Source organism: Psammomys obesus, unplaced genomic scaffold (genome assembly GCF_907164565.1).
Source record: "Psammomys obesus unplaced genomic scaffold, mPsaObe1.curated_primary_1811, whole genome shotgun sequence".
In the NCBI taxonomy this organism is placed as follows: domain Eukaryota; kingdom Metazoa; phylum Chordata; class Mammalia; order Rodentia; family Muridae; genus Psammomys; species Psammomys obesus.
Genome location: NW_026596040.1, coordinates 27,090,019 through 27,100,813, shown reverse-complemented (window position 1 = coordinate 27,100,813; position 10,795 = coordinate 27,090,019).

Below are 10,795 nucleotides of genomic sequence, written 5' to 3'. Positions count from 1 at the left end.
CAGAGAATCACTTCAAGAGAAACAGGTCCTGTGAAGCCTTGATTTTAGCCCTATGAGACTGATTTTGGACTATTGACTTGTAGAACTGTATACTAACCATTTTGTTTAATTATCTGCTAAGCTGGTTTGTAACTTGTTTAATTTTTATATATTTTTATTAGTTCTGTGAGAACTCTGTGCAATGTGTTTTGATCATTTTTACTCCTCCCTCAAACTCTTTCCAGATCCACTGTCTTCTTTTTGACCCAACCCCATGTCTCTTTTTTCTATCAAGAACTAAATATTCTTGGCTGTGTGGTCTTCCATTGGAGGGTAGTTAACCTGCCAGGGGCTACACATTCTTAGAGAGAACTAACTTTCCCTTTCCCAGCAGCTAACAAGTGCCAACTGTTGCTTGCCTAGGTGTGGGACTTCATGTTCTCTCCTCTCTCCATGCTGTTTTGGTCAGGCATTCACAAGGCTCGTACATATTATCACAACCACTATGCACTCATATACAAAGCTCCTTTGCTGTATCCTGAAGACACCTTTTCCCTGTACTCATCTGCGATCTGGCTCTCACACTCTTTCCATTCTCTATTTTGAAATGATCCCTGAGCCTTTAGAAGAGAGGGTATGGTATATATGTTTTATTTAGGGCTGAACATTCTGAAGACTCTTCTCTCTGCACCTTGGTCAGTTGCTGGTCTCTGTGTTAATCATCAACTAGTGTCAATAGAAGCACCCCTGGTGAGGGTTGAGAGATGCGTTAATCTATGGGTACTATAAGTCATTAGGCATTGATTATATTATGTCTGTTTAGCAGAATAAAAGTTGTAGTTTCTCCCCAGTTACTATTCACCCCCAACTAGGTTATTTGACATGTCTAGTGACATGTTTTTGCCCCAATATTGTTGCCAGCTGTGGGTTTCAGTTTGTGAAGTGGGCCTGAAGCCTAACTGAAGAAAGTAGTTGATTACTCCCATGGCATTTGTGCCACCTTTGCATCAGTGGGCATGTCTTCCCAGGCCAGTCATCGCTGTACCTCTTGGAGTTCCCAGTTGGGTAAGACTGGCGATGGCTTTTCTTATCTGGGAGCAAACATAGCACTTTCCAGCACCATGAAAACTCCGGCTGTAACTTGTTCTAGCCACAGGAGGAGACAGGAGGTTTTCTCTTCCCAGCTCCACATCCTCTTGCAGACAGCACTGTTGGAGCACGGTTACTTTCCTTGATTTTTCTCTCTACCAGCATTACAACTCTTTGAGGTCAGCTTCTATATTAGTTTACTTTTCTGGTTGCTGTGAAAAACGTAACTGACAAAAGCAGCTCAAGGAAGAAAGGGTTTATTTTGTTGTTTTGTTTGAGGAACAATGCATCATGCTGGGAAGGTGTGGCATCCAGAGCACAAGGGGTGGCAGTCAGGAAGCTAATGCTCAGCTGATTCCTCCCTTAAACATCCTTGTTAAACATCATTGGGAAAACCCTAAAAATGTATCTCACAAGTGAGTCCAGATACAGTTGACAATGAAGACTAGCCATCAGTTTCTATCTCTTTGTTCACTTTAGTTACTCTTATACTCAGTTGTGCTTAGCATCTGGTCAATCTTCATCACTTTTCCTAAAGAATGAATGAAGGCAGGCGAAAGGGATTGCTTCCCTGTCGTACAGTAGGAGAAGAGCTGGTATTAGCATGTCAATCTGGGCAAACCGCACATGCCCATGGACAGCACCAAGAAAAGACAGAGTAGCCTCTGCTGCCAGCAGCAGGTGAGTGGAGAAGACAGCTGGAAGGACCAAGGGGATGGGGTAGGGTGAGGATTAGAGCTGAGAGCTAGCGCAGTTACATAGGTCAGACCCGTGGGGCCTGCTTAAGACTCTGAAACCAGAAGCATGGAACTTGTGGGCTGCTTTGGATTTGTGAAAACTTGGAAAATAAACAGAGTTCTAAGAAAAATATTTTCACTGCTCCTGAGGTCACTCCAGGACAGCAGAGAGATAAGGTAGTTGCTGAACTGGGCCTTGAAAACAAAGGCAAAAAGAGAAGGCAGAAACCTCAGAGGAAGAAATCAGACCAAGAGAGGGGCCTGAGGGAGACAGGGCCCAGGAGATGGACACGAGACAGAGAGGCCAGATAAGTGGGAACAGAGATAAAAGGCAGATTTGCAAGGAAAAGCCTTAAGCAACGGGAATCAGAAACAGGTGATAAGAGTACAGAGGCAGATGAGCGGGTGATTAAAGGATTCCTCAAGCTCAGCTCCAGTGACATAATGAACCAGCTCTCTCAGTGTGTGTGAAAGGGGCATTTCTGGGCATGGCCAGAGACTATGAATGTCCTATTTCTACCTATAAGATGCCTGACGTAAAGGCATCTTTTCTAGCCCTGGAAGACAAATGCCCCCAGATATCATTAGAATTCCACTGCTAAGAAAATTGTTCCCCAGTTGATACCCAGTGATTTGGAGAGGGAAATTCACTGAGTAAGGGGGCATACTTTAGAAAAAAGTAACAATCAGAAAAACAAAACAAAACAAAACAGGCAGACAGTAAAACTTGGAGCTAGTTAGAAGATTCAAGAGGTTCAAGAGTATCTGACTACATGAGGGAATAGATAACAGCTAAGATGATCAATAATGAAGAATGGGAAGAGACAAGCAGACAAGGAGAGAAAAAGACTCCCAAAGAATATAAGGAACCACTGACCAAAGGGTAACACCAGCCTGAGATGGGATCGACTTGAGGATGGGTCACTAGGAGGGTTCAGCGGTGGGTTACTGACCAATAGGGTCCGGGCCTGTTAGTCTTCTATTCATATGTGAAGATGCTAGAGCCAAACATGAAATTGCCTATGCGCAACTGTCAGGCTCATTGTAATTATATCACAGATCAATGTTGGAACTGAAAGAAGCTTCCACAGGGCTCAGCTCACTTTCTGATTAACGTTCGTGATGCTCACCAGAGGTTTGAAATGGGGTAAACATCTCTGAGAGACAGACACACTCAGCTCCAAACATCTTCAAAGTGGAAAGAAGGTAAACAACTCCCTGATCATGCAAGCAAAGACAGATGTGCTGCAAGGAGTGGAGTGAACGAAGTGAGATGATTTTATCTGGCATCCCTTTGGGGTTTTTGCACTGTTGGTAAAGACGAAGACTGGAGGAGGCCGAACCTTATGGATCTCAAACCATACACTGCAGGGAGAGTTGGGGATATGCATTCTTGAGGCTGGGCTTGGGGGATAGAGGTGAAAGGAGACAAAGATAGGTGCGTGTGTCTGTGTGTGTGTATGTATGTGTGTGTGAGAAAGAGAGGAGAGAGAGAAAAGAGAGAGTAGAAGGAAAGGAGGCAGGGAGGGACAGAGAGAATATGTCAAAGTAATCATCTATAGTTAAATTTGGTTTTGATTTCCCACCCTCCTTTGTGACTTTCCAAGTATCAGTTTCTAGGCTGAAGAGATTCCACAGGAGCACACCAGACTCTGAAATGTTCAAGAAACTTTTTTTCCGGGTCTTTCTACAAAAGTGATATCCTGACAATTTTTATAATCTCTATGCTTCAGGGAAAGTTCTAGGTCTGTCAGAGACCCTTTTCAGGTCAAGAATGGGACTGGAAGGGTCCCTTGCCAAAGTACCTGTAGTTCAGGTGATCTCTATTTTTCAGCAGCCAGAACCCAGAGCCAATCAGGCTGCTTCTCTCCGAGGGCGGACCCCTGGACCCCTGGATGCAGCTCAGCACTGTTTCAAAGTGACACAAAGATGAGAAATTAGCCAGGCCAGGTAGAGGATACAGAGCCTCAGAAGGAGGTTCAGATTCTCAGGCTTACAGCCACAGTGCTGGACATTTCCCCCCAGGCAAGCATAGGGGATATGAGCAAACTACCCCTAGGCTCATTTTTCCAGGAAGTACTTCAGTGTAGTGTTGAGATCATAGCTTGTAGAACCCACATCATCTCTACAGCTCTATGCCTCAGACATTTCATTACAACCACAGCCTCAGTTTCTTCACCTCTGACTTGCAGGAAATAGAGCTAGGGACATAAGATTGCAGCAAGGATTAAATGAGGCAATACTTATAAAGCACACAGATCCCTGTCTGCATCACCAAGTCCTCCAGATCTATTTGTTGTTACTGTTCTTCATGCCAAATTCTTCTAAAATTATCATCTCCTATTAGCAGCCTGCAGGAATGCAGATTCTTGGCCTTATGTCATGAACAGGCCTCCATTTTGTTAAGAAATAAGTATGATCCCCAACTAGGCAACCCTCAATATGAATGCTCAGATTTTTCTACACAGGATGAACTGCAATTTTTAAAACGTAATTTTGGTTTGATTGGCAGGGGCTGGACCTTGAGTCTTGTGTACCTTAGGCAAGGGCTATACCAGTGGGCTCCATCCATGGCCCTCTTTTCCACTTTTCATAGCTATACTCTATGTTCCCAGGCTCTCCTTGAACTGAGACAGCAGCCAAAGCTGGTCTTGAAGTCGCAAGCCTTCTGGCTCAGGCAGGGGTAGCTGGGATTCCAAACCTGAGCCAACAGTCCCAGCTTCTGTGTTTCCTTTAAGCACAGTGCTCCTCTGAAAGACAGGAGACTCCTCACACAGGCCCCTTACCCTGCTTGAAATTCTCTAGGTGTCTTCCAGTGAGAATAACTGGACAGCTGGGCATAGTTTCAGAGGCGGAGCATGTGTGAGGCTTGGGGCTCAATCTTCCAACCCCCTCAAAATCTCAATATAAAATACTGCAATATATATATATATTAGCGGGCCAGAATTGGAGCTCGGGGGCAGCACTCTTGCCTAGCCATGCATAAGGCCCTAGGTTCAGTCCTCTGGTCACAGATGGGTTAGACTAGCAGTCCCTGAACCATGATTTGATTCGAAATAAGCAGAACTCAGGCCGACAGAGCTCAGAAGCACAGCTACTCTCAAAGGAGAAGTATTACATTCTATTTTCTCGTAACTGTTATTGTGTCCGACTTACTCAGGGCTGTAGTCATTCTGTGTGATCTGATAAAACACAGTATTAATGACATCAGTGTCAATCCTGCTACTTGGATTAGGCAGTCCTGTGACAGGGAGTCTCTGTCCATAGACATATATTTGACAAAGCAGACTCTTATGGGAAGCAAATTAGGCGAGACAGGTGGGCTGAAAAACATGATTAAGATAAGATTAGATTTCACTTACGATCTCTGGCACCACAGGCTTAAGCAATGCTATTTGTATTTATGGATAAACTGAGTCTCAGGACGCTTAAACAAGGTGATCAGGGTCACAGAGTAGGATACAGAACTAAAATTCAATCCTATGCAGATCTGAGTCTTTTCATCAATGATGCCATTTCTCCAGGCCTTTTTTTTTTTAAGGGACATAATGTCAATTCCATATTCAGAAGGAAGCAATAATTTTACTTTGCAATAAGCAAGCATATTGCATTGGTATGACTTTCATAGGTATATAATATTCAGATTTATTTTTGTGTGAACCTATATTCACACATTTGTATGAATGCCTGTGAAGGCCACAAGAGAGCATAAGATCCCTTGGAACTGGAGTTACAGGTGATTGTGGGCCACCTCCTGTGGGTACTTGGAGTTGAAACTCTGGTCCTCAATATTCAACAGCAAACACTCTTAATGGCTGAACCATCTCTCCAGCCCCTATAGTTATTCTTCTCTAGAAGACGTTTTGGTGGGCTAATAATGTAACTCAGTGGTAGTATACTTGCCTGCCATCTACAAGGTCCTAAGTTCAATCCCCAGGAATGGCTCTTTCTGTCTGTCTCTCTGTGTGTGTTGATTCACACTGGAAAAGTTTTGTGTTGTTTGGTTTGAAATGGGTTCTCCTGTAGTCCAGGCTGGCCTTGAACTTGTTTTATAGCCAAGGATAACCTTGAATGCCTGATTCTCCCCTACCTTCTACATGAGTGGATTTCAGGTGTGTGCAACAGTGATTGGTTTTTGCAGTGTGAGGGATTAAACCTAGGGATTCATGCCCCCTAGGCAAACATTCTACTAAAGATGATACTTTCCCAACCCCTCAGATGAGAAAACTTTATGTCAGCATTCTTATTATCTGTCAAATTGACTTCATGCTTTAAGAATGTTGTAGGGCTCCATAAGTGTTAAATGCTTCTCCTCCTCCTCCTCGTCCTCCTCCTCCTCATCCTCCTCCTCCTCATGAGTGAAAGAACATAAGGGGTCAACTCTATAAAAATGAAACAGTGGTGTTGGCATCAGCGTGGCAGATTCTGGTGCGGTGCTCGTGCCGTTTTCTAGAAGACAGGCAGACTTTACAGCAGGTCTCTGCTGCTGGCTCCTTACTCCTCGTTTACGCTTATGGGTCACCTTCACCCTGGTTATGCATCCTGAAGACTGGAGTAGTGAGAACACAGTTCTCCAACCCAAACTCTTTGGTCTGATCCTATAGCTGACAGACCAAAGAGCCTCTGACTCTTCCAGCTACAAGGAGGCCTTCCTGTGGAAGCAGCCTCGGGCTCCTAGACAGAGACTTTGCAAAGTATATGTGCATCTCTCTCTCTCTCTCACTGCGTGTATAGATACAATGAAGAACAAGTACGGCACATAAATCACTGTTCTTAATATTTTGAAAACAAAAGTATAATTGGTTTCTCTCTCTCTCTCTCTTTTTTTTTTTTTTTGGTATCTACAAGTTATTTTTTTTTTTCCTCTAGTGGCCTAATTAATCTTTTTAACATTTTAGTTCAATATTGGCCAGTAATTAGTTCCATCATGGACAGAGGAAGCTGGCATTTCTTCCTATTTTTGGAGAAGATTCCAGGCTTAGCACATCAGTAAACTTTCAGAGCCCATGCAAGTTAAAACCAAGGCTGGCTTAGTGCAGAGAGAATTGAACACACCCCAGACCAGGGAGGGATTCAGTATTAAGTGTGTTCTGGCTGTTCTTCCCCCAAGCAATCCCTCACAATGGCATGTAGACAAGAACACTTTTACACTTTTAAGGCGTAACCCCAATTCTCTAAGCAGACCTGGATGCATGTCGATCAAAACTGAAACTGAAAGATAGTTCTTAGGGCAATGTGCTTATCCTGGGGATGCCTCAGCCTATGCCAATTGCTCACAGTATGTGGTGAACTTTACTTTCCTTATTTTCTATTCTGTGTTGTTTCTATGAAAGGAGGAGGAGACCTTATAGATAAGTCATCCTTGATCCATTTCAGGGAGATGTGTGCTCCATTATTTTTAAATGAAAATTTATTTATTATTATTATTGTGTCTCTGTGTGAGCGGAGGGCAGTAGGCAACTGTGGAGTAGGTTCTTTCTACCTTTGCATGGCTTCTGGGAACGAACGCGTGTCTCCAGGCTTGAGTAGCAAGCACCTTTATCCCATGAACCATCTCTCCAGCCCTGCCTGTTTCTTTTCTGTGACTCCTATAACTGATCATGGAAACATGCCGAGTCGACTTCCAAAGGTGCAGGGCCCTCTGCGGGTGCAGGCCCCTGGTGTGCGTTGGTCCAGCTATTTTTCAGTCCCCATTTTCCCTTTGCCTGAGCTGTCCTGAGATGCTCCCTTTGCAGGCGTGGAGTAAGCACACACACCTATGCCACAGCAGCGGTCCCTCCTTTGTAGGAATGTGTCTTCATTAGCAACTTCCTGCTTCTAACTCTAGGTTAGTTTTGTCCCCATAAGATTCTTGAAAACATACTACTTTGGCTTCCTTTAAACGAGTGCGCTCTAGCTTTTCTTTCTTTCTTCTTCTTCTTCTTCTTCTTCTTCTTCTTCTTCTTCTTCTTCTTCTTCTTCTTTTTCTTCTTCTTCTTCACTTTGAGAGTGTTGTCCTCTTTATTCTGCAGTCAGTTACCTCACTGGCTCCCAGGACATGATCTCAGCCTTGCTGCTGAACAGATACCTGTTCCTCCTGGGCCCTGACCTATATAGCACATAGCGTACTCTCAAGCTCTCTCCCAGCCCAGGCCCCGAGGATAAGGTAAATTGTCTAACTCTTCCCTCTCTGGTTTGTTTCAGGGCAGTTGACAGGTCTGGACGGGAAACACTGCCAAAGCGGTGCACTGAAACAACCACACGGTTTTCTCCAAGGTATGTGAGGTCTCCCGTCATTAATCTCTACAATGCTCCTGCGTAGGAGACTGTGGGCAAGTTCTCTCATGACAGCTGTTTGCAGGTGAGGGGATGGGGCAGATCAAGGGGGCAGGCCCGAGTTGTGCAGGGTGGTGGAAAGAGTCTGACTCTGAGGAGAGAGAAACTAAAACTCCTGGGCTTCCTGCCGCTTGCAAACTCAGTTCTGAAAACTTCCATGCAGGCTGCAACCTGCATAAAGACAGGCTTGACTCTGGAGGGACTGTTCAAATCTCTTCACGAACTGGTATTCATACATGGCTGTCCATATGCTCCTTTCACTGAGGCCAGCCCACCAAGCTGGACAAATTTCAGGCCTGCAGGGAGAGAGTGTTTGAAAGATTTTAGCTACCCTTCTTCTCTTGCAGAAATGTTCTGACCACATACTGTGACATTCTCCCCCAGGCCAGCATGGACCATTTGCTTGGCTGGCATCTTCTCAGGGCCCCTTATCCTCACAGATGCTGAGCGCAGAGGCCAAGAGGTGGTGGCAGCCTAGGCTCTGACACTAGCACAGTGCATACAGTTGACTCGGTTCTGCCTTTACCTTTGGCTTTTTTTCTTTGTTTGTTGTTATTGTTTTGGTTTCTATATTTGAGACAGTTTCACTCTGCTCATAGCTCAGGCTACCCTGGAACTGACTATGTAGCCCGGGCTGACCTCAAATTCTCCGTCCTTCTGCCTCAGCCTCCCAAGTGCTGGGGTTATAGGTGTGCACCCACATCCGGCTGCTTTTGTCTTTTCAGCATTCACTACCTTCCTTGAAAAGCAGCTTGCCTACGCGCATGGCTTAGTAAGTGCTGTAGAATACAGCAGATGACTAATCTTCCATCTCATGCTCTACCGATTGTAGATCAACATCCATGATGCAACAGTGGAAATCTAAAATGGGTAAAGATGAGAAAGAAAACAAAACAAGTTATCAAAGCAGAGGCATTGGTAAGAAAATAAAAATAAACCCCTTAGCTTCGGCTTGGTTCTCTTCCTTCCAAGATGGTAGCCGACACCTCTATGGCACAGTTTAAATGGATCCAGGGTGTTATAACCTCAGGATAGGTTTATTTTTCATGTGTCCGTCTCATGTGTCCATCAAGGTCTAGCCTTAAGAACCCAAATGGTGCTATAAATAGCCTCCTATATATCTATAAAGCAAAAGCTTGGAAGCTAAAGATGTGTCATGCAATGAATAATTTGGGCTAAAGAAGAGGAATTAATGCCCAGAGAACTCTCGAGAGATGTTTTACACAACTCACTCCATCTTAACACCTCTGAGGATGGAATCCTACAACTCACCAAAATATGGGCAGAAAAGCATGGTTTCGCAGTGCTGTCTGGGACCACTCACCTACAAACCACTACCCGAGTTTGAATCCAGGTAGCAACCCAGGCACACCACCCGCAGGATGAGCCAGTGTCTACCGGATGACCAGCTGACAGTGCTTGGGTCTGTGCGCAGGCAGCACCGCTGGATATCGCTGTCGAGGATGCTTCACATTCTCCGTGTCTGTGACTGGTTGGTAGGAAAAACAAAAAACAAACAAAAACAAAAAATAAAAACAAAACAAAAAAATCGAAACTACTTGGATAAAGTGTCAAGCCTGATGGATGTGAGGATGAATTAAAATCATGACCACAGTTCTCCGAGAAACACAAAATATTCAACAGAGGAATAAGGAAGGTGCTATGTGTGGTGAGTCTCGGCAGACCAGACTATCATGCTCACCTGGCCAACGGGCACACCTGTAGGTTGTGCACAGGAGACCTTCTCTTTGGCCTGAGCTACACGATTGATTCATGTTAGTGATTTCACATTCAACTTCTTGCTTTCCGTACTTATTTTTGGGCCATGGCCTTCTTGACCTTGAGGTTCACATTTCTGTTAAGAATTTCTTTTTGACAAGAAGTGAATCGCAACAACCTTAAAACCCTGTTGGGGTCCCTATCTTTTTAGTTTTGCGGTAAACAGGGCATCAGGAACTAGCCGGTAGATGGCACCGGTCTTCCATGCAGGGCCAGGTGACTTCCCTGATCGCCAAGACAGGTGGATTCGGTTGTCTTCAGTAAGTCACCCAAGGTATTTTCAGCTCTGACGCTGTGGGCTGCAAGGAAAACGTTAGGAAAGCAAATCAGACAAACATCCTGACAGACAGACAGCAGACAGACAGGGAAAGGGGCCATAGGTATACAACCAGATGGCAAACTCCGGTTTCTTCATCGCCCACCTCTCTGCTGTGAGCAGGGACCACCTTCTGGCTGACCTGGGCTTTTCTTTTTCTTTTTCTTTTCTTTTCTTTTTTTTCCCCCAGTTTGAGTGAAGCCAAAAGAAGATGTCAGCCATCTTCTTCCCCCTTTAAGTTGGTCAATCAGAAATGATGGAAGGAAGACCAGACCAGCATCGCCCCCCATGCTACTGCGCAGTTCTGAGAATTCACTTGTGGGGAGTCGTCCCCCTGTGGTGCATGGCTGCTTCTTTTTTCTTTTCTTTTTTAAAATTTTTATTACAATTTATTCACTTTGTAGCCTAGTTGTAGCCCCCAGCCTCATCCCCTTCCAATCCCTCCCTCCCATGCCCCTTCCCCAGTCCACTGATAGGGGAGGACCTCCTCCCTTTTCATCTGACCCTAGCCTATCAGGTCTACATCAGGACTGTCTTTCATAGTCTCCCTCTGTGCTTCTTCAGTGTTTTTCCTTTTTTT